Source organism: Lissotriton helveticus, chromosome 8 (genome assembly GCF_964261635.1).
Source record: "Lissotriton helveticus chromosome 8, aLisHel1.1, whole genome shotgun sequence".
Lineage (NCBI taxonomy): Eukaryota > Metazoa > Chordata > Amphibia > Caudata > Salamandridae > Lissotriton > Lissotriton helveticus.
In genome coordinates, this window is record NC_136069.1 from 303,875,758 (window position 1) to 303,900,568 (window position 24,811).

Here is a 24,811-nt window from a genome sequence, read left to right on the forward strand (position 1 = left end):
GCTGAGACCTCCTCCCCCAAACACAACTTACAATACAATATCAGGCCTGTGAGTTCTTTGGCCAGGGGTGTCTTCCCTGCACGGTACACTTGTGCCATTACTATGTCCCATTCTGTGTCTTATTTTGTATTTCCCGCTTCGTGTCTTTCATTCCGTACCGGTGTCTAGCAATCTAATGATCTCTTCTCTTTATCGCTCTCTCCCTCTTCCTCCCTATCTCTCCCTCGATATTTCTCAGTCACTTTCACTCTTATCCCGTCCAAACCTCGTGTCTGGCTCGGGCGCTCTAGTTATTGCTTCTTCTCTCTCTCTCTGCCTACCTTTCGCCCATCTCAGCCTCTTTGCATCTCTCTCTGGATCCCTCTCTTCCCCGTCTACCGCTTCCTTCTCCGTCTCTCTCTGTCACGGTCCCAAGCTAACTTGGTCTAGTTCCCTCCTCCGCCCTCCTTCTTTCATGCCTCTCCGGTCATCTCTGGCCTTCTACTCCCTGTATCTTGCTATTTGTTTCTCTCCTTTCCCATCTCGCTCTAATTACCACTCACTCTGTTTGTCTCTCTTACTCTGCCCCGTCTTATTACTCCGTTCTCCCCCTTTCTTTGCTGCTCTCCCGAGCTCCCCTTCATTTTTGTCTCCCTTGTCCCCCTCGCTGGTATTGTTCCCTCATTCTCTCCCGTTCTCTGCCTGTCTTGCTGTGTATCGTTTCCTTCCTGTTTGCTTGCATCCATCTCTCTGCCTTTCTGGCTCTCTCGCAGTGCCTGTCGCCTCCCCTGCTCCCGTCTCTGTTTTCCTGTCTCTCGGAGCTGCCACCGAGTCCTCCCTCAGCCTTCATTCATTCACTCCGCTCTCTGCTTCTTTCAATTACATCATTCCCGTTTCTCTCTTTGTTCACCCCCCCAACCCTCGCCCATGGCCCCTCCCTCCCCGAGCAATGGACCTAGATGACTTTGAGAGGGTTGAGCCCTGGGGGAGCCTCATCCTATTAGAGGGGGACGAGGGGGGGAGTCTGGGTATGTGGTACAAGGCCTGGGGCAGTATGCAAGTCCCGCCTGCGGGTTTCAGAGGGCGGAATCAACGTCTGAAGAGCCGGGGGCAGAGAGAGCAGGAGGTGAAATAAACTGTATGAGGAGACAGAGCACGAGTTGCAGGTCCGGCTCTCTGAATGAGCCGGAAGGTGGGGAGCAGAAGGCAGGATCATTGCACGAGGGGTCAGCAGGATTAGCCTTACTGTTGAGCACCTACGGGCACACGGGGAGGGGGGGGCGGGAACGGACAGCGGGAGGGGGGGGGGGAACGGACAGCCACAGAAGAGCAGTGAGGGCGCAGCACTCCACTTCGGCCAAAGGCTTTTCCAAAATGAGGAAAACATCACGGGACAAAAAAAAAAAAAAAAGTACACGCCCACAGCCACATGACGTCAGAAGTGGGTGGAGAGGGAAAAAAATGCAGGAACGCCCACGAATCTGGTCCGGCCATGACGGACAGATCTCTGTTCCAATGGCTAGCCTCCATTTATGGAGCTAGCCAATGGAACAGAGGGCGGATTCAAGTGTCCCTTATACTGAAGACTACAGATTTCTCTGGAGGCAGAGCTAAAAGCTCCGTGCTCCAGCGAAACCTAATAACAAGCATTTACAATGCAATGGTTTCGCCTTTGGAAAAGTTAGATCTATTGGCATTGTAAATGACAAAATTTGTATTTATGTGTTGGTTTTGAAAACAGATAAATAAATGGCATTGTCATTTACATTGTCGTTAGCTTAATCTCTCGCAAATGTGAGACCTATTGTACCCTACGGACGACCTCAGCAGACAGCAATTACTACCACACACACACACCCAGAGCCACACACCCAGAGCCAGCCACACAAACCCCGAGCCAGCCACACACACACACACACCCAGAGCCAAACACACCCAGAGCCACACACACACACCCCCAGAGCCACACACACACACACACCCCCAGAGCCACACACACACACACACCCAGAGCCACACACACACACACCCAGAGCCACACACACAGAGCCACACACACACACCCAGAGCCACTCACACATACACACCCACCCAGAGCCACACACACACACACCCACCCAGAGCCACACACACCCACCCAGAGCCACACACACCCACCCAGAGCCACACACACCCACCCAGAGCCACACACACCCACCCAGAGCCTAACACACTCACCCCGAGCCTAACACACCCACCCCGAGCCACACACACCCACCCCGAGCCACACACACCCACCCAGAGCCACACACACACTCAGGAGAGCAAGCACAGCGATTGGGCAGGGAAGCAAGCACAGCGAGGGGGCAGGGAAGCAAGCACAGCGAGGGGGCAGGGAAGCAAGCACAGCCAGGGGGCAGGGAAGCAAGCACAGCGATGGGGCAGGGAAGCAAGCACAGCGAGGGGGCAGGGAAGCAAGCACAGCCAGGTGGCAGGGAAGCAAGCACAGCCAGGGGGCAGGGAAGCAAGCACAGCCAGAGGGCAGGGAAGCAAGCACAGCCAGGTGGCAGGGAAGCAAGCACAGCCAGGGGGCAGGGAAGCAAGCACAGCCAGGGGGCAGGGAAGCAAGCACAGCCAGGGGGCAGGGAAGCAAGCACAGCCAGGGGAGGAGTGGTTTGCCCACTCCTAAGTGTGCAGCTCCTGGAGTGAGAGAATGGCCAGCATTCCTCCAAAAGCTGCATAGTATCTTGGCATCTCACTGCAGCTACGGAGCTTACTGACTGATAGTACGTCATTGAGATATTTCACCTAATACGGCACTGCTATGTTTTATATGTGAATTTAAGTTGAAAAATGCTTTAGGTTTGACAAAAAGAGCAATAGCTACTCATTTGTGTCTCATGAATCTTCTGGTTTTAGTTCCACAATAAACTCATCTGATGTCAGTGTAATTTCATGGGATATGATTGTGTGTGATGAGGGGGCCTGAAGGCACTTGATGTAATTTCTGATGATATCAGCATCCTGCTAAATAATTACTATGGAACCTGAAAAACTTAAATAAAAAGTGTTTTCCCTCTTCTTTTAATAAGCTTATATATAATGTTTACCATACAGTGAACATGAAACTCTAGAATTTAAGACACAAAAAGCAATTTTTGCGATTTGCTTACTAAAATGCACATGTGCTGTCTGTTGTGAGACATATTGCCAGCTTACAGTGGTCTTAGAACCCGCCCATTGCTTACCATTGGTTGGCTTTGTTATTGTCAATTGGTTGCTTTTAATTTGTTAGCTTGTGAACTAGGAATAGTATTGCTGCCTTGTATCACTGAATTGATGATTGCACAGCCTGCAACCCCCTCCTCTCTCGCTGTAACCCGATAACCTGGTGTATCACTAGACCCCCTTTGTATGTATTTATTTTGCCACTGTACTTGTGTTCTGTACGTTTCTTTTTAACCTCTGAAAATGTAATAAAGATTTTGAAATAAAAAAAAATAGTAGGGAAGTAGAGGGAACATTTGCTAGTTCAAAGCCAATGTCACCTTTCCATGCAGGACCTGTAGGGTGTGAGCAATATAAGGGGAGGGGGTGTCAGAACAGCATACAGCTTCCACGCAGCCTTCTTCTGTGTCCATAGCCCGCCCTGCCTCTATTAGTCCCGTCTCTCAGCTCGCGCTCTACTGCCGATAAATTCACTGGATACGTTTCCTTCCCGGGAGCAGGGCTATAGTAATACTTCAATGAGGCTCTATTGGCGAGTTCTGCCAGAGGTTTAACACACACAAGTGCCTTATTCCGCGCCCACGCATTGTACACTCAGCGAGCCGCCCCCCTCTCCTCCTCTCACCCCTCTATTTACATGTTGCAGATATCGGGCCATCTGGCTTCCTGTGCCTATAAATAATGGATCCGAGGTTTCTTAACAACAGGAACATTAGAATCTATGAAGGGGAAAGTCATCTCCGCGCTCCCAGTAACCCTCCGGCGCCCTAGCTGCTCGCGGTCTGGGTTGCCAGATGGTGGCAGGCGCGCGTGGATCTGTAAATACCGCAGTGACGTCACGGCGCACTATACCAAGCACCTGAGGCGGTAATAATTCGAAACCAACGCATGCGGTGCAAGCTTCCTCCACTCACTGGGTGCAATCCTTTCTCCCAAGCCGGACTCAAAGCCCACCTCCCCCTCGCCCTTTATTCACCCTCGGTTTTAATGGTAGCTCGCACCTGAAAAACAGGACTTATGTTTTTAATGAACTTAGTAATTAGTGAATGAAGTGCACTTACGAAACCCCCAAAGTTCTCTGAAGGTCCTAGCCTGTATCGAATGTCTAAATGCAAAATATTGGGATGATTATTCCAAGATCGAACCCCCAAAACCCTAACTGGCGCCCACTGCACACACTCCCACTTTCACTTCTATAGATACTCGCAGGCGAAGGCGCGATACGCTGATGAAGTGAGGAGCAGAGCAAATCTCACACCGAGCAGGACGGGTATAACAATGTACTCAAATGTACAGGGCTGTTAACACAGGGCAGTAACAGCGCAAAGCTGTTACAGTCCTGTCAGCGGTGCGGGACGCTCACCAGCAGCCGGTACTGTCCTGGCCCGACCAGCGGTGTGGGCCGCACAACTGGCACAAAAGAGTTACAGCCCTGCCAGCTGTGCGTGTCGCACAACGGCACCCATTGTACAGTTACAGCCCGGCCAGCGGTGTGCGCCGCTCAACAGCTGCCTGTGTACAGTTACAACACTAACAGCCATGCGTGTCGCACAACTGCCAGTAACAGCCTTGCCAGCAGCAGCGAGCGCCGCACAACGGCTGCCAGTGTACAGTCACAGCCCCTGCCAGTGGTGCGTTCCAGGGAGAGCAGAAAGGTGCGGGGAGGTCTCGTGTTCTGAAGCGTCACTTGGTGGCTTATGGGAGGGGTGGGGGTTGGATGCGTGGGCGCGCGTGAAGCAGGAGGACACTAGGACAACTGCAAGTGAGTGAAACCAACACAAGACTTTGTAAGGTTGACTGATTATCACAGGGCTATACTACTATTTGTTAACAGGCGGTAGGGGGGGCGGGTACGGACAGCGGGAGGGGGGCGGGCGGGAACGGCGCATAGACAGCGGGGGGGGGGGGCGGGAAAGAAACGGACAGCGGGAGGGGGGGGCGGGAAAGAAACGCACTCAACTGGACTTCTTCCGGCGGCCGTGGTCGGCATAATGACGGACACAAACACCCAAAAAAAAAAACGAAACTCCGCCCACCGCCCGATGACTACACAGAGGGAACGCCCAGGGAAAAAATCTCGGGAACGCCCCCGAATCTGGTCTGGCCTTGACGGACAGATCTCTGTTCCAATGGCTAGCCTCCATTTATGGAGCTAGCCAATGGAACAGAGGGCGTATTCCAAGAGTCCCTTACTGAAGACTAGAGATTTCTCTGGAGGTGGAGCTAAAAGCTCCGTGCTCCAGCGAAACCTAAAAACAAGCTGCGAGGGGCTGGAGGTGTTGTTATGGGAATCGCCCAGGAGATTAAGTGAACTGGGAGTAGTGGGAAGGTGCGAGGTGAAACACAAAGTAGTGCACTGAAGCAAAACATATGGCCCATAGTGAAAGGATCCATGTAGCAGGGGCAGTCTCCAGGGCAAAACAAAACAGCCCAAAGCCGGGACAAATGTATGCTATTGACCAACGAAAACAAAGGAATTTGTAAAGGCAGACTGTTGGGTGTGTTTAAAAGCCCATAAACTGAATACCACATGACTTGAAAAGAGCGCAAGCACTGCATGGGCGAGTCCTAAAAAGGCCCCTGGTTTTGCATTGTCATGAATTTTAAGTCTTCCATCTGGTTAGGCTAATCCTCCACAAATTGAGAATGCTATGGTGCTATATTGAATCATTTCACTTATTTCAAAGAATGATAATGATTGACTACAAGCTCTCAGTACCATTTTGGTCCTATAGCTTCTGCTCATAGGGATGCATTTAGCACATAGCCTGTGAAGGATAACTCAAGAGTTTTCTAGTTTTTCTACAGACGTAAAACTTAGTCCAAATTTTAAATTGTATAACTGCATGGATCCTGTTACGCCTTGGCCATGCAGCACAAGGCCCTGTGTCCAAACTAATTCTGATGTTAACTCCTATCCGGGCCATAAGGTCAGTCTGTTTTTTTGGAACAAAGCAGGCATCATGAGTAAGATACATAATAAAGATTGGCAAATTTTTGTCAGTTTCCGGTGATATGTCTCCAGGAGACATGGGCAATTAATTGTACACATATTGCTTGCTATACTACATTTCGTTCTCTGGCCATACCTTCTATCGTGGGTAGGGCCAAAGGGTGCCTAGTCACCTTTGTTTCGACTTTGATCCCAGGTGGTATGTTTAGTAAAAAGTTGACTACCCATAATACTAAGATAGTGGCTTTAAAATGCAGAGGAATTCACACCTTTATATATTACATATCTGATAGAGATTTCTAGCCACAGATTCCTTAACGTAGAATTATCCCCAGGCGTGAGACTGGATCTGGAAACATTTTTGCCACAGCATCCCTGCGCGCCGGGGGACGGCATCACGCGACTCCGCCCAGGCGTCTGCGTACGTGACGTCAGCAAGGTCACATAAGTCCCACCCCAGCGCGCCTACGTCAGTTTTTTCCTTTTCCGTGTGCAACACGGATCCGGACCGTGCTCTGGGCCAGTTTAGGCCTTTCCCTTTTGCTATTGCGTGTGTGTGGGAACAGTGTGCGATTGCTTTCGGGCTTTAAGACGTGCTCGTCTTGTGGATGCCTGATGTCGGCGACGGATCCTCACCCCATCTGCATGTGGTGTTTGGGGGAACACCACGACTCCACTGATTGAGAGGCGAGCCAGCAGATGAAACCGAAGTCCCGGGAGCGCCGGATGAAACTTCTCTCGGCTCACATGTCCAGGTCGGCGTCGTCATCTCGCCCGGCCCCTGCGGAGGGTTCTCGAACCCGCTGTCTCCCTCATCGACATCGTCCTTCTCCCAGGTAGCAAGAGCGTCGCTCGCCTGTTGGTAAGTGTCGCAGTTTGTCCCCGAGGGTCGGTTTCCGGCCTGTCGGGGGCGTGGGCTCTACGCAGGGTGGTGCGACCCCACGTTTCGTCCATTATCTGCTGTTTCCCGGTGTGGGGGTAACTAGAGGCCAGATGGAGACATATGCGGCGGCTTTGCGAGCCTCGCTGGCTTCTTCCCCTCCTGGGACGTTAGCAGATCCCTTGCAGTGTGCTGGGCCCTCCGTGTCGTCGACTGCGGCTCCGGCGCCGACTGGCTCGGATCCAGGTTCGGAAGATGTGGTGCCGTTGGGGTGCAGCCCTTTGGGGGTCCCTCCTTCGGACTACGGTGCCTCTGCTTCGCCGCAAACTCCCGCGGGAGTCCCTGAGGTGTCGTGGGAGGTCGCCGGGGCTCTGTCCTCTGGACAGGCGGTGAACTTGTCCGAGGCCGAGGTGATGCTGCTTCGGTGTCGGCGGCTGCTGGCCCTGGCGGTGGCACAGGGGTCGGCGGAGGGCCCCTCTTCCCCCGTATGGGATCGAGGCTGGCAGGGGACTCCCCTTCCCTCCCTGGGTCCCTCTCGTTCCTCCATGCAGGCGGCTGCCTTGTCGGAGGTCAGGTCGGCACTGCTCCTTCGCCGCCCTGGCTCTGGCCCAACCCCGGTCTTCTGCGCCGGGCCGGAGGCTGTCCCGGCGTCTCCCCCCGGCACCGGACGACGACTATGTCCTGCCTCAGATTGCGGACTCTATGGCCCCAGGTCGACGTCGAGTCGTTGCCTCGTTTTAGGATGCCTCCTCTTCTCCAGAGGTTCTGCGTTTGCTGGAGTCATCCTCGCCGGAGACGGGCTGCCGCTTCATGGCTTTTTCACCGATGTCGTCTAAGAGCGGCTCCTCGCAGTCTCCGCGGCCGTGGTCTTCGCCAGAGGAGCCGCAGGTTCCCAACTCCTCGGTCCCTCTTCCTTCTTTCCGGACCTGGCCCTTCCTTTCTCCGGTTGGCTTGGGGGATTGCCGCCTAGCTTGCAGCCGTCACCTAACGAGGAGCTGCTTTCCCCTATGCAGGGCCCTACGGAGGCAGGTGCGGCTTTCGCTCGCACTGTTTCCACAGCTGTGTGAATTTTGCGCATGGGTGACCCAGTTACCCATTTCCCAGCGGATCATCTTCTGGAGGTTCTCCATCAGGGCTCTGGTGGCAGGGAGCTATTGCTTCCCTTCGATGATTCACTCCATTCTTCTCTCTTGGGGCCGTCCCACCACAGGGGACCTGGTGCCCCAACACCTTCTGCACTGCCATGATCCGGCGCCGCGTGATCCGGTGTGTCTTTCCCTTCTCCCCTCTACCAGAGGCCTCCTTTTGCAGGCTGCCTTTCCTTCTCTGCCGTTGCTGTTGTCTCCCCCATCACGGGAGGCCCGCTGGCTGAACTCCTGGGTGCACAATATGTTCGCTTCGACCAGTACGGCTCTTCAGGCCCTTAACAACGCTGTGTGTTTTGGCAAGGGCCACTTCTTGTTTGTGGGACTCGGCGGAGTCCCTTATGTCTACTGCTTCTCAGGAGGGTGTCTGTGTTGATTTAAGACACCATGTGTTGGATGGCCAGGAGCTGGCCGCGTTTATTCTCCGCTCCGCTCTGGACATCTCAGAGGTGCTGGGTCGTGCCATGGCTTTTTCGGTTGCCCTTCGTCTCCATGCCTGGCTTTGGGATAGTGTGTTCCCGGAGAACGTTCGAGAACGGATGGTGGAATTTCACTTCGATGGTGCTCTTTTGTTCCATGCACCTGCGGACTCGGCCATCCAGAGGTTCTTGGCAGGGCTAGGTCCTCCTCCTCCTCCTCCTCCTCCTCCTTCTCCTCCCCCTCAGTGACCTGCGAGTTAATCTGGTTCTTGGAGGTGTTCTTCCGTTGGGGCGGGTCGCCCCGGTTGTCTGTTCTGTGTGCTTCGTGGCCACTCGAGTCCTCCTTGTTGGAACTGTAGGAGAGTGGGGTCTGCAATCCTATGGTCACCCCAGATTTTTGCTTTTTGCTTCACTGGTTTACGACTTTCCCTGGCTGTGGGCCTGCTAATCAGACCCACAGCCTAGCTGTTCTCTCTCTAAATTGACAACCATGTACTATAGGTGCATTTACCAATTGGTACTGGGCCACCTTATCAGTCCCTGTAAAGAATACCTTAGGTATCCAGGGCATAGGTGTACCCAGGGCCTACCAGGGGCTGAAGCATGTATTATGCCACCCCTGGCTGGCCATCTAAAACTGACACAACTGGCTGCACGACAGCTGGGGCAAGGTGGTGTAAACACCCTTTGCTGTAGATATAGTATACCTATATCTAACCATAAAAATGGACACATATCCTCCTATCATTCACTCCTATCCTGAAGGCAGAGTGCTTGGAATTATGTGATATGGTGCTCTAGCATGAGCTGAGCCTATCTACAGCTTTCGGAACCAAGTCCTTTAGCTGTTTCCATGATAACGCTATACCATATACTCGTAAGTGCATTATCAACCTCGCGGTTAAATGCTAACTCTGGTATAACATTATCAAAACATGTCGAGTAAGGTGTCATACAAATTGGAATACTACCCCCTCGCCAATTCTGGCGACGGGGGTAGCATTCCCCCCTTCTAGAGGGGCACGACATGTATGTAACTGTGAACCCCGGTTAAATGTAAATGTAAATGTTTTTGTACTTGTATAGCGCACAGCTACCCGCAGTGGGTTTCCCGGCGCTTGTACAAATACCGCAAGGGAACCCTTCCTGGCTTTCCCTGTGAAGTGTCCACTCCTGGGCACCGCCATGGTGCAGACCAGGCATCCCTCGCGTTGTGGGGGCCGTTGTGGAGACTAAGCAAGCTATTGCCCAGAGTTGCAGCGCGGGACCCATGATCAGAATAGGCACTGAGGCGAGAATATACGGTCAGGGGAATTAATGAGCCCGAGACCCGCCGAGGCGGGAATCGAACCCTGGTCCCTGGCCAGAGCTCTGCATCGAGGTCTGCCTGCTCTAACCATTGAGCCACACTTCTCCACACTTCTCTTAAAGTTAACTCGAGCCTTGGCATCACAAAATGGATGCTACCACCACAGACACAAGTCTGACCTCCTGCTGCTGGGAGTCCTTCCAGCGAGGGCGGCTTGGACAAAGGGTTTCCTGCCTTGGGAGGTGCTAGCACCACCCCAGACAGGATTTTGTGTATTGGGGAGGATAGGCCTGAAAGGAATGAGACATGCCTGGGGCACACAAGGTGTCCTGTGCATACACCGGTTCAAACCAGTTGCTGGGCCATTCCTGCCCCCGCTCTGGCGGGAAACCGGACAAAGGATAGGGGGTGTAACCACCCCCCTTCCTGGTCCCACCCAGGGGAGGGACCTAGTCAGTAGTGCAGCCCCCTTTAGCAGGATAAAGGTAGGAGCTGGTCCCATTCCAAATTAGATTAATCCTGAACTACTCTACAAGAAGAAACTCTGGACTTCGACGTTCTGCTCCACGGAAGACTGAAGAAATCTCCCTTGTGGGCAAGGAGTGTCCACCCTGCATCTGCAGGCACCATCAAGCGTCCAGCGGCTTCACTTTGTCGTCTTCCCTCGAGTATCCAGACTTCAGAGCCCGACGAGACCCGGATTCCCAGACCTCTCCGACCTCAACTCACATCTGCAGCAAAGCTGAGACCCGTGGGTGCGACGAGACACGTGGGACCGGCCATCTTGAACGAACCTGCACTTCGCTTCCAGCATGACTCCCGAGGTAAACTCGACCAAGTGCTTTGGGGACTGAGAAGCCCCAGCCCCGAGCAGCCCCTGCACCGAAGATCAGCCCTCCAGCATCCACGAGATCTACGTGGGGCCCTTCTGCTTGTTTGCTGCTCGACGCGTTGTCTGGTCACTTGCCGGCTGGCTAGTGGCCTCCTAGACGACGAACCTTTGAATCTTTGCTGCTGGTCTGGTTGCTCCAGACTGGCCCCTGCTCCCTTCCAAAAGAGGGGCACCCCGGACTCTCCTAGTCCGCACCAGACGTCTTTTCCCTTCACCGCGTGGGTTACCTTTGCCAAGGCCTGTTGACTCCAATCCCGGATCCGACACCGCCGACAGCGAGAGCCTGCGTGGGACAGCTCGTGCCTCCATCCTGGTCGTCGAAGACACCTCCTGGTCCACGTGGCTGCAGAGTCAAGCGTCCACTCTTCACCTGATCGTGACGACAGCACCTGGTTCCCTCCTTGTTCCACACCGGTCACTGGCTGGTGACTTTGAACACTGTCCCCTCTGCTTTCAGGTCCTCTTCTTCACCGATCCACCCTTGGATCGCACCGGACATCTTCCTCCTGGTCGCCTGCAGCATCTTTTCTTTCAGGCTCCATTGACTTCAAGGCGAGAACCCAACACACTTTGACACCTATGCACCCGCAGCCCGTGGGTGAGGTAACGAGAGCATTTCGGTGCTCAAGGGTAGTCTAACTGTCCTAGTGTCCAATTCCACAGTCGTTGTTGTCCTAACTAGTCAGGATTGTCCGTACTTACCTTTAACTTGAACTGTACTGTCCATAGACGTTGTTACGCATCTCACGTGTGAGTTCACACTCTGCACACGCGTTCCGTGGGCCTCCTATTACTTACCTAGAGTTAGTGTAGCGTGGTCCCATCGATCCTACAGCCTCTGGACAGCTCCATTCCTTCTATTGACTTTCACATTCCACTTACTTAGTATATGGTTTGTCGTGCCCCTAGGGCACCATTGTAATTTTGTGCAACTTATCGTATTTTTCTTAAGAGATTGTCATGTGCTTAGCCCTCTGACCTCATAAAGAGTTCAGAGGTATTGTTATTAATAAATATACTGTTTATTTTTATAACAACCTGTGTGGTGTCCTTTCATCTGGTATTCAAGGGGTTATATTGTGGTAAAACAGCTGGCTTCACATGCCAAAAGAGTTTAGACTAAGACTGCTTTGTCCATGCTACCATTAGGATAGCTGGTCTATAAGGTTGACTTACAACCAATCACCATAAGGGTTGTTTGGACTCATACAAGGTGATCACTAGAACTCGTGAGCATCATATATCAGGCCAACTTCTCACAGGAACTGTGGCTCTGTCGGCTGCTGGCCAGCCCTTCGTGACTGTGTGTTTTTGCTTTGGGTGTTTTACACCATGCTGGCCCTGAGATTGGGCCTTCTGTGTTTTTCCTCTCTGGCTGCTTGATAAAACTTCTGTAGGGTTTTTGCCGCAGATCTTTTCTGTTATCCTCTGCTGCGGAATTTTTTTCCTAAGAGGTTCCCATGTCTTGGAACGTGACATGCCTTATGTGGGGTACTGGTGGCTGTTATATAGCTCTGTTATGGGCTGGGAAGCTGTGGTCACCTGCGGGCTTCTGCTCTCCGCGGCGTTATGGTATGTTGCAGATGCAATCTTCTTGCTGATGGCTTGGACTAGCTTGAGTTGCGCCCCAGGGTGTTCTTCTCTGAGATCGCTGCGCTGTTTGACTGGTCTGGCCTGCTGTCCATAGCCTGGCGTCCGGTCCCACTTATTTTTGGGCCGTTTGTGTGGTCTCCTCCCTGGGGCGTGTCCGGACTCTTCTTCGCCTTCCTGTTCTCTGTCTTCGGCTAGCGTCTGGCTTGCTCTGAGTGCTTCGTTCTGTGGTTTCCTCGGCGTCTAGCGGAGCTTGCCGGTGCCGACCTATTGTTTTCTCTGCACCTTTGTGCCTTCTTGGGGCTTTAGTGGGACTGTCATCCTGCCTTTTCCGCTTCTTCCAGTGGGCCTTGCACCTGGTTCTACCTCTTCTATCTGTGGGAGGAGTTGGTCCCTGACTTCTTGTCCCTCTTCCGCCTGCTTATTACTGGTGGCGCTGTCCTGTCTGAGATTGCCTTTGCTCTGCCTCTTCTCCTTGGAGTCTCTAGGTTGCTCTTCTCCTTCGGTGCTCCTCTTCCTTGCTTTGGCCTTGGGCGGAGGATTTATTGCCTCGTATGGGCGTGGGGTGTTTGGCCTCCTTTCGCCTTGCCTTGTTTCCACTGCGGAGTGTGGACAGGCTGCCTCTTCTCTTCTTTTTTCTGCATCCCCTTTGGGGTTGGTGGTCTTCTACTGGTGGGTGTTCTCCTTTGCCTGGGGGGACAGGGTTCCTCGTCCTGTCTTGGGACTCAGCCCCTGTGGGACCCTCTGTTATGATAAGGCGGGTGGGGTCCTCTCGCAGGCCCGCCTTCCCCTTGGACATGGCTAGGGTATCTATTCTACGTTAAGGAATCTGCGGCTAGTAGTCTCTATCAGATGTACGAGTTACTTACCTTTGGTAACGATGTATCTGGTAGAGACGATTCTGCTCCCAGGCAACAGTTAACATATGCAATGCAAGAAATGAGTTCATAAATAGAGAAATTAAAAAACATATATTTTAATCATCATATAAACAAATACATTTATGTTATGGTAAAAAGTTATCAACCAATGACATTAATTGATACATATCATAAAATACATGATTAAAAAAACGATAATAGGGAGGAGCCAAGATGGCGATCGGAACAGTCGCATAAACGCCTCACTCCGAGATCCCTTCCTCCCCGCCACCTATCCTGTCTTTAATCCTGTTCGGGGTGTTCCGAATTCGGTTACTAAGGAAGAGCCTTCACTTACCGTCTTTTTCCGGGGCTCTGGCGTGCAGCGGTTTCTGCGTTCTGCCCTTGTCGCCTTGCTGGCCTTCCCGGCCCTGACGCCGGGGCCCCGAGTGCTGTGTCTGCCCGGAGGTGTTCGAAGTGCCGGCGGTCCGGAACCGGTGGAGAGACCCGATGGTGGGAGCCTGAGAGCCGCGAGCCGGAAGCGCCGGAGCGGACCCACCCCCGATGGCAGGCCACCCCGCATGCCTGATTGCCTGCCGGCCCGAAGAAGAGACGCCGCGCTGTCCGGCACCCCTCGGGTGAGAAACCCACTCCTGTTGATTGTCCCGCCTGGGATCTGGTGCAGGGCTCCCCCGAGCGTTGTGGGGAGCACGCCCGTTCTTCTGGTGACTCTCCTTTCTCCGCCGAGCGCCATCCGCAGGGATCGGCTGTGTGTCCTGGGGCCTCCGGCACTCCTGGTGGACTTGGAGGCGGATGCGACAATGGCGGCGGGCGATGTGCTCAAGATGGCGGATGGCCCCTCGGAGTGTCTTCCTCCTGGAGACAGGATCGTTGCTACATTTGCTCTCCCCAGACCTCGTTTGATTCGGGCGGCCCCTACAAGGAGTGCTGTCTTGTTTGCCCTGGCTGCTCTGCGGATCGACCTGTCCTTGCAATGTCGGGACTTGGAGTTGCGGATCGCCGCCGTGGTTGCTCCGCCATTTTGTGACGCGGTGTCGTCTCCCCGAGTTGGTACTGTTGAGACTTCTCCAGCTGCTGTGCTGGGATCTCCGGCTGGGTGTTCGATTCTATGGGATCAAGTGGACCCGGTGCCGATGCTGCAGTGTTTCCTACATCCTGATTTCTTTGCTTCGTGCTGGACAGCCCAGATTTTGTGCTTGGCCACGTGGATCTTTGGGGTAATTTTGCATTCTGACTGCTGCCGAGTTTTCCTGGTTGCTTCTTGTTCGCCGGGACGGTGTTCCGCGAAGATCCCACTTGCTTTCCCTGACTGGTATGGACCCACTGTATCATGCTGTTTCTTGGCCGTGGTGGGGTCTGGCAGCTCTGCTTTTCCTAGAAGTGGACAGGGGTGATCGTTCCTGGGTGCCTGCGAGACTTTTGTTTTGTTAAATGGCATCTCCGTGCCTCATTGTTTGAACAGTTCCTGTCTCCATCCTTTGTGTAGGCTTTTTTCTGTATCCTTTTTGACCTCGATTAGTGGTCTGTTATTGCGGGTGGGGTGGTGTTCTGTATTTCGATCGCCGGCTCCCCTCCTCTCTTCTCTCCTCTCCTTTCTCTTCCCTCTTTTTCCTCTCCTTTTCTCTCTTTCTCTTTTCTCATTATTCGTTATTATTTCCTTTCTCTTTCTTCTATATTTCGGGTGACTCTGGGCGACAGGCACGCTGTTTAGTGGGGTAGGCCATAGCCATTACAGTGATGTAGGGTGGGGGGGGTGTTTGTTATTTTAGTTTGTTTTATTCTATGGTCCCTTTTTGCTTTCTTTCTAGGGGGTGGGCTGTGTCCCTTTGTTTTTTCTCCTTCGTTTCGTAAGTGTCTGCACTTTCTCCTTTTTCGGGGCGGGAGGGCTGTCTATATGGTGTCCCATTTACTTGTTTGCTATGATTTGTCCTTTATTTTTGAACCTTGATGGGCATAGGATGTCTCTGGGCCTCGCCCTACGTGGTTATTTGATTGCGTGGGGGGCTGTATCCCTCCCGTCCCCCCCTCTTTTTCTGTATATGTTGCATGACACCCTGGTAGATATGGCTGCTGCCTCCTCTATAAATTATAAAATGAAACCTTTCTTATCCTGGCGCCTACTGTGTAACGATTTTATTCCACGTCTATCCTGTATTCATTCTACCGTACACATTGATGTTGCTCCTTTTTGAATCTCCTGATTTAGCGGCCGGCCCCTGTGGTTGTAGGCCTGTGCTTGTACTGATATGTGTCTCTCAATAAAGGTTTTTAAAAAAAAAAAAACGATAATAAGTGGCAGAGATGGTTTCTTCGACGCGCGTTTCGGCACTGAGAGTGCCTTCATCAGGAGTTTACCACCAAACAATCTAAAATTAATTTAAAACAATATTTAGAACTCATTCTTGTGTTCATTACATTTATATTACATAATATTATCTGCTCATATCTATTTGACTACTTCTTTAATTACACATGACAATTATTATTTGACAAAACGTTCAAAAATCAGATCATAAAATGTACAATCTAACTCTAAATGGATGAGAATGTGAAAATCTGAATATGAAATCAGAGATATGATGGATAGCAGATTTCATAGGTAAATATGTAAACATAGGAAAATTTAAGTATCTTTGTGAAAAAGTAGAGGAAAGGAAAGGGAAGCCAGGTTTCCGTCATTGTATCTTTGCGTATCTTCAGCTATATTTGTATTCAGTACTGTATTATGGTCACCCGTGTTTTGTCAGTTATAAGAAAAGGCATGTGAGGATGACGTTTACTTGTGCGAAATTCTGTTAGATAGCATGACTGGATAGTTCAAGCTTCCCGAATGCAGTAATAGAGAAGTTATATTCTGTAGGAATAAATGTTCTGATGGATACATCTGCCAGTGGATTCCTCACCTTGTGAATATCCCCCTTGCGTCAGCAACATTAGGAAATTCTTTTTGTAGCTTCGCGCCTACGTGGACGACGTCACAGAGGCACGACACCGCGCGCGACTCCGCTGACGTCACCCACTCCATAATAGGCCCACGCCGGCGTGATGACATCATTTCGAGGGATCCTCTGTAGCTGTTAGTAACTTTGTTACTGTTTGTTTCTTTTCGATGTCCTTTTGCTTCTTTGTGTCAAGATGTCCACGAAGAAGACTGGATTCAAGCCGTGCGAAGAGTGCGGCAAGATGATGTCAATTACGGTTCTGCACGAGTGCTGCGTTTGGTGTTTGAGTTCGGACCATGACGTCGAGGAATGTTCTTCCTGTAAGAAGATGAATCCAAAGGCTCTCCGTGAGAGGGAGGCAAAGCTCCTTGTTGCCAAGTTGAAGAGCAGGAAGGACAAAAAGAGGTCGAGGTCATGAACTCAACGGTCGAGGTTTCGCTCGAAGTTGCACTCGAGGTCGTCTTCAGCGCATGCTTCGAAGTCGTCGAGGAAGAAGCACAAGAAGAGATCTCATGAGTCTCGCCATCACCCTGGGAAGGACTCGAGACCGAAGTCGCAGGTGAAGTTGCTTCGCAAGGATGTGGAGACTCCGACTCCGGAGGTTCAAGTCTCCGAGGGTGAGGCTTCGCCTGTGAATTCGCCTGTTCATTCACCGAAGCCGATGTCGAATCCTTCTCCGGCTCCGACTCATTTTTCTGACCAAGAGGGTGAAGGAGAAGAAGAGGAAGAAGGAGAAAAGGAGGTTCCGTTGCCTGCGGGTTCGTCAACCCCGGCGCACCAACCTGAGGTAGAGGTCGAAGTCGAGAAGACTCCGCTCCCTCGAGAGCATACTTTGGGCTCTTATCCAACTTTTCCTGCTCCAGGTCAGTTCCTGAATGCTACGTATGGAGTGTATTCAAGGGCTATGTACCCGTCTGGTGCACCGGTTGGTCCCACGGGTCCATTAGCATACAATCTGGGTATCCCCCAGACTTATGCTCCTGCGCCTTTTATGCCATTCATGCCGGCTCCGAGGCCGCCTTGGCTTTTCTCGGCTCTGCCGAAGCCTTCGACGCCAAGACCTTCGACGCCAAGACCTTCGACACCGACACCCTCGACGCCGATTACGAATCCGATCCGACCTCGTGTTCAGCGGTCTGGTCCTCCGGCTTCTGGCTCGATGCCGGCTCCGGCGGAGTCGATTCCAGATCCGTCTACTTCATTCCTGAAGGAGAGGTCGAGGCGTGAGGCACAGAGACTTCTGGAAGAGCAGAGGTACCGTGATGCAGAAATGGAAGAGGGTGAGCGGCAGGATTCAGAGGAACTTTTTGACAATCTGAGAGAGGCTAGTGGTCTTGAGCTGTCTCCTGAATGGATTTGGCCTCTGTGTCTAACGCCCCTTCAAAGGATGTGACACCTTATCACGTGGTTATAAGGAAGGCTGCAGACTTGTTGAATATAACACTTCCTACTGCAGAGTATAAAGCTGATATACTGACTGAGGTCCTTCATTCACCTACCTCTGTGGTCGAGCCTATGCTCCCTTTCAGTGATGCTTTGGCGGAGCCAATATCTGAGGTTTGGAAAAGACCGCTTACAGCCCCTGCTGTTTTGAGGGCGGTTGCGAGAAGGTACAGGGTGGCGCCTGGTGACCCGGACTTTTTATCCACGCACCCCTTACCAGAGAGCTTGGTTGTGCAGGCGGCCTGCTCGAACAAATCTGCGGGCGCTTTTCCACAGGTTCCTGGGGACAAGGAATCGAAGAAGCAGGACCAGGCTGCGAAAAAAGTCTTTTCCTCGGCAAGCATGGCGCTCAAATCGACTAATGCTACTTGTCTTATGGGACGCTATATCCATGCATTGATGGATTCAGTGAAACAGCTGGTTCCAAAGCTTCCTCAGGAGGATAGGAAGGATTTTCAAGAGGTGATTACTGACACTCAGGCTGCTGCTAGACAGGTCATTGAGAGTGGTCTGGACACTGCTGACTCGGTGGCAAGAGTGATGGGTTCTTCAGTGGCCACAAGAAGAGCGGCATGGCTTAAATCCTCTGAATTCTCTGTGGATGTCCAGGCTTCCTTGATGGATTTGCCCTTTGATGGGTCAGGTTTGTTTGGAAAGAAGGCTGATGCTGCTTTAGAAAGGTTCAAGGACAGCAGAGCGACAGCGAGATCTTTGGGCCTACAGTCCAGAAGTACTGCGGGGAAGAGGTTCAGAGGTTTTGGCAGGTCTTCCTTTCGGACCTACAGGCAGCCACAACAGCAGCAGCAGCAGCAGCAGCAAAATACGCTGTACAAGTCGTATAGGGCAGGCAAAGAGCTCGTCCTAAAGGTCGTCAGGCCTCCTCCTCCTCCTCTACCTTTCCCAACCCCCTGCCACCACAGCAAAGCAGCCCTAGATCCGCCATTCCGGATCATGTGGGCCCAGTGGGGGCCGGATTACCCATTTTCTACAAGATTGGGAATTGATTACATCGGATCTTTGGGTTCTCAATCTCGTGGAGAATGGGTATTGTTAGAAGGTGGTTCTGACACTATGGGCCGTCTGGATTTTTGCTTTTTGAGCACCTAATTGTTGAGCTTTTACTGTGGGGGAGCCTCATAAACTGGGACTCAGCCACAGTGAACTCATAATGAAGGAGACTGCATGGAGATTTTATTGGTGTCCGTCTGGCTTGACTAGGCCGCTGCGCAGCAGCTGGAGTATGGGACACCATGCTGGTTACATGCAGACACGGGTGTACATGCGTCTGCACACGTGTAGGAGCTGCGCAGGGGAGATTCCAAGCGTTCGCAGTCCAGGAGCAGCTACAGAGTGTATGGTGTGGCAGAAATTATGCAGAATTGGGTGGTGACATGGAATAGGCTTTATACCCTGGGAAGGAACATGCCAGGGAAAGTCAGTATGTTTTACTGTGTTTTCACTTCACTATTCCCCTATGGGGATGTGGGGCCCATGGCTAAAATGACTTCCACAAGGCCTACAGATTCCAGACAGACACTAAAGTCCATTGTAGAGTAGGTGAAAATAAGTATTCTGCGGCGTCCAAAGTCCTATGTACTGCTTTTGGGTCATACAGAACTGTCATATTTCTCTGAGCCAGCCATGACCAGACCCAGGCTGAGGGTTGACCTCAGCTGGATGGATTGATAACCTTTCTTCCACAAGCTAGGGCCTCCTCTCCACAAAGAAGAAGATGGGTGGAGCTACAGGCTCATCCATTAGCAGCTGTCACTGGGTACCAGGCACCAGGCTGCACCAAAAAGGAAAGAGTTGAGTTTCAGAGGCTATGTGGCCAGAGACACTGGACAACTCCATTTTGAACAAACCCAGAGGCTGGACAAGAAGGAGGGAGCAGGGGCAGGGAAGTGATGTGTCGCTGTTTGATAGGACCCACAGAGACTTTCTGCCAGCCCCCTACTCAACTTTTAAAAAGAACTTGCACAGGAAGAGAAACTCTCTCTGGGTTATTGTCTGCGCAGGCGAAAGGTGTTGGAGCCTGGTGCAATGGGCAGTTGGAAGGAGGACACCCCTGTATGCCCCCCAGGCCCCTAACAGCGCCGGAAGAAGAGCCCAGGACCGGTGCGCGGAAGAAGAGGCCTCTGCACAGGGAGAAGAGGCGCAGGAGGAGAGCCAGGCGAAAGGCTGGCGCAGGGAGCCAGTGCAGACCGCTCCCTGCAGAATGCACCCTCTTGGAGACCCAGAGGGGGAAGGAGAGTTCTCCCAGTGGCTGGGGGGCACCGCCAGGAGCAAGAAGACGTGAAAATGGGGCAGATGGGACCTCCAGGGGCTGAGATATGGCCCCCAGAAGGTGAGCGACCTTTGACTTGTGGCCCGCTGATGGCGAAGCGCGTGAGGCTCCGCCAGCGGTCCAGAAAAGGCCCCCGGGGTGGGTCCGGTCCCGGGGACTGCCCTCCAACGTGAGGAGCCTGCGGGGGTCCCGGGTGGGACAGGGGCCCCGGACAAGGAAGGAGGAGCCAGGGGCCCGGGTGGGACCGGGCCCCCGACCAAAGCGCGGAGCAGCCGAGTGTGGGCTCCCCGCGTTGCATACCTTTACCCGGGGGTCCGGGTGGGACCGGGACCCCCACCGAGGCCCCAGAAAGCGGCAGGAGCTTGAAGCGCCCCATGATGTCTTGCAAGGCATGAGGAATGGATTGTTTTTGGCGTTTTGGTGGCCCCCAGAGGAGAGGGGTCACCCTTGAGTGTGAAACGGTGCTGGGGGGAGCTGCTGGGGCAGCACAGTCTCGCCCCCAACACAAAGCTAAGTCCCACCCTAAGTTTCTTGAGGATTTAAAAAGAATAACCCCTCAACTCTCAGCGAAGATTGCATCACCTCCTAGGCTGGAACTTTTGTTCTACAGCTGGTGGTTCATTGAGAAGTGCATCAAAGATTGAAGGGCTGAGTTGGAGATGTCTCGAGAAGGGCATACCCTGGAGGTGAAATGGCGTAATTGCACTGAAATGCATTTATTAATGGTTATTTCTTTTAGAGGGACTGATGTTCAATGTGAAGTACTGGTGTAAGGTGATGTCACAAGCAAAGTGGATTTAAGTGGCTAGACACTCCTGCTAGGGTGTCTGACGGTATTTACAACTTAATCCTGTGATCATCTGTGATGCTTTTAGGGGCTGTAATTGCAATGCATTTATAATGATATCCAAATGTGCTGAGTACTGTCATTCTAAAGTGTGCGTAAACATGTAGTCTTGCTGCTGCGCTTAGGTCAAGACCCCAGACTGTTAGCCCATAAGATGTACAGTTGTATACTTTAGGGTCAGTAGGAGATGCTTGGTCAGGGCCATGTGTCACCAAGGCAGGTGTATCCCTGTTTAATGCTTGTTGAGGTAATGGGAGGGGGACGCCACTGGGATGGTGCCAGTGCGCAGGGCCCTCGCTCCAGAATAGGTTCAACTAATTGCATTGGGGGCAAGATGATGTGCATACATGGGAGTGGTGGTACTAGACCCCACCCCCCTGCGGGAGGGGTGGAGATGTTATGCAATGTCACAAAGTAATTCCAACAGCTTATGTATATTTGTAAATTGGTGTATAGTATTGAGTGGTGTGTGTGTTTAATAAATGTACTAAAGCAAAGTACAGACTGGACAATCAATTATTGAGTGTTATTTTTGCGCACCTGCGAATGGTGATTACTAGCCCACACCACCTCCCTTGAGTAAGCCTCGGACTGCTCTGCAACGCTACCCTCTGAGAGTCAGGCGCTGCCCTAGGGTGTAAAATGGTTTTCGATTGGAATTCATAAAGCATATTATCAAGGCCATTATCGGCGCTTTATCGGCAGTTTCCTGTCGATAAAAGCGGCGATAATGTATCGCCTGTCCTTGATAATATGCCCCTTCAGTATCCCATTCTGGTGTGCATTTATAGCATTTGATAAGTCCAGTTTAGCCACACATTACCTATGCAGTAATGAGCAAATGGAAGAGCGCGAGGCTCTGAGAAGGGTTCAAAGTTTTGGTTATTTGAACTAAAGGTATGGGAATTTAAAGCCCTGCGCCATATGTGTCATGTGAAGATATTATGGTTTAAATGTAAACTGTATTGATATGACAGCACTATGTTGATTATCATGTGCTAGAGCAGTGGTTCCCAAACTTTTTTGACCTGTGGCTCCCTTGACCTAATCGGCAGATGGCCGTGGCTCCCCACCATTTATTTTTAACGGTGGGCCGGATGTAAGCCCGACCTCGGGAGTACTTCCTGTTGTCTTCCTTAAAGTAATTGGGACGCAATGAAGGTATTATAATCATATAATCAAAACATGCAGGGCTCTCTTGCTTATCATTGGGTATTCATCCCCAGCTTGGTACCAGAACTCAAACAGGGACTGAGACTGGAACCTTACTTTCAATGCTAAGTCACTCGCAACATCAATAAGCTGTTCTGCTTCCTCATTGTTGAAATGCTGAGGTATCTCAGCATGGAAAGGGTCGCTCACCTATTTTATTGGCTCCACCTCATTCTCTGGAAAATATTTGTCAAGGTAAAAACGCAGTTGAGGCAAATACAGAACAAAAACTGTCTGCAGTTCCTCCTTTAACACCATTCCATTCTCCTGCAGAAACTGTCCCAATGAAGGAAAACATGTATAGTCACCCTTGCTTAAACTGCTTTTCCAAAGGATCACTTTGTTCTTAAAACCTGAAACTTTGGCTGACAGTTGCAAGATGTTAGTGTTATTGCCTTGCAAGGACTTGTTCAGTACATTCAGTTTTTCAAATAGATCAGAGAGAAAACCCATTTGTATTAGAAAGTCTGCATCAATAAATTTGTCAGCAAAACAATGTTCATCATCATGTAAATATGAGTATATTTCATTCCTCAGCTCATACACTCTAAGCAGGGAATTACCAAGAGACAGCCACCGAGAGCTCCTGTAGAACAAGAGGCATGAGTGGTCGGCACCAATGTCCTCACACAGTTTAGCAAAAAATTGTGCTTTCATTGGTCTTGTTTTAATATGATTTATCACTTTGTTTACTATTTTCAAAATACCATGCAGTTCTTCACTGAGGTTTCCTGCTGCCAGTGCTTCTCTGTGTATTATACAGTGTGTCCAAACAGCATTGGGCGCTTTAGATCGTATGCGAGCTTGAAGTCCTTGGTAGCATCCTGCCATTGAACGACCCCCATCTGTACAAACTCCAACACATCTCTCCCAGTCAATTTGATTCTGTTGCATAAAATCATCCACAACTACATACAAGTCTTGACCTGTAGTTCCACCTTTGATTTCTTTACAGAACAACAAATCCTCAACAATTTGTTTTTCGTGTAGAAACCAGACATAGCAAATAAGATGGGTGTCTTTGTGGTTGTCTGTTGCCTCATCCAACTGCAGTGCAAAGTCTTTTCCTCTTAGATTACAGATGAGCTGATCATTAATATCTTCAGCCATATCATTTATCCTCCAGCTGACAGTATTATTAGAAAGAGGCACTTTCAGCAGCTGTTTACCCGCATCTTCGCCGACCATGTTTGTTACCATTTTAACAGCAGCAGGCAAAATCAGCTCTTCTGCAATTGTGTGTTTTTTTTTTACTCTGTGCAACTAAATAGGCCACTTGATACGAGGACAGGAGGGCATTACTATTAATTTTGGTTTGTTTAGAGAAAGTGGACTTTTGTACTTTGGCTTCTGCAACTTTTCTTCCAAAAAATTCCCTTGGCTTTCCGACCACATTTGGGTGAAGACTTTCAAGATGCCGCTTAAGTTTACTTGGAAGCATGGATTCCAGAGCCAAAACTTTTAAACAGATTGCACATTGAGGACGGTCCTCATTATTAACCTGAACACACGTGATACCATAATCCAGATACCTGTCATCGTACTCTCTGTACTTGGCCTTTCGTTTCCTGTCCTCTTTGTCAGAAGAACCTGCAACTTCACTTTGCGCAGATGAACTTGAACTCGGCATTAGAAATCTCTTCATTGTCAATCAGAAAGATGGAAATCAGTTCCACGCGTCTGAATTATTCGGATGGAGGAATCTTTCTATCTGTAAAGTTCCTGGTCTTCTTTTCTTTTCCTTTGCTCAAGTCTGTCCAGGTTTCTTCCGGGTCTCATCCAGTCTCCACGGTATAATAAGTCTGAAGTACAAAACATCCAGGTAAGACAAGTATAAGTAGAACAAAAGGTATCCTCTTTCTAATGATGGATCTATTATTGATGTTAATTTCCAATACCAGCCCGTGATGATAATGACCATTTGGATTAATTATTCGTATTGGTACCCCACACAGATAGAAAGAGCATTCAGTTTTGTAATGAAATCTAAGATGGCACATTTTTGCAAACAATGAAGAAAGCCAAATTGCAGCTAATGTGTACATCAGACTGATTTGTAACACCAAAGACCACACTTCAACAATTCCTGGGCCCAGCCAAGGACATATCACAGTAGTACAGAGTACGCTACAGAACGGACATATAGTTTTTAATCCAAATCATGGCAGTAGTTTGACTGACATTACAGCAACCCCTACTGACTTTTCTCTGCTCCTTAATACTTTTTACTCTCTACTGAGAACAGGCTAAACTGAGAAACACGTGTCTAGAGAGAACAGCACTACCTGCATCAACTTTGGTGAAAGACTACAGCAACTTTGAAAGTAAGCATACTGCATTTACCAGGATGCAAAGGGATGAACTCTGCTGGAATGAGAGGCAAATGCTGCAAAGCACGAAACGTGTGCATGCAGACGCCTGTGTGCCTGTGGAGGGGTACTGTGACCTGTGAAGACTTGGGCACCATTTCAGCAACCCCTGATAACTTTTCTGCCCCTTATTACTTTTTGCTCTCTACTGATGACGGGTTAAACCACCCTCCCTCTCACTCCTGGAGGGGGCTTGAGCCATCTGCAACATCCTGGTGGGCCTTACTACTGGTCGAGAGGGCCCATGCCTCCCCCACTGAAATTGAGTGAAGAGATGTGTGGGATAGATAGACTTCAAAGGAACGGCATTTGGTAAAACCACGTGCTTACCACACAGCAGTCAGCACCAAAACAGGGCATCAAGGACCAAGTACAGAACGCTTGCATTAGTGCAAAAACTAAATAACATCCTTAATAAAGAGCGCAGCAGAACAGCATTGAGGCGCAGATAGACTG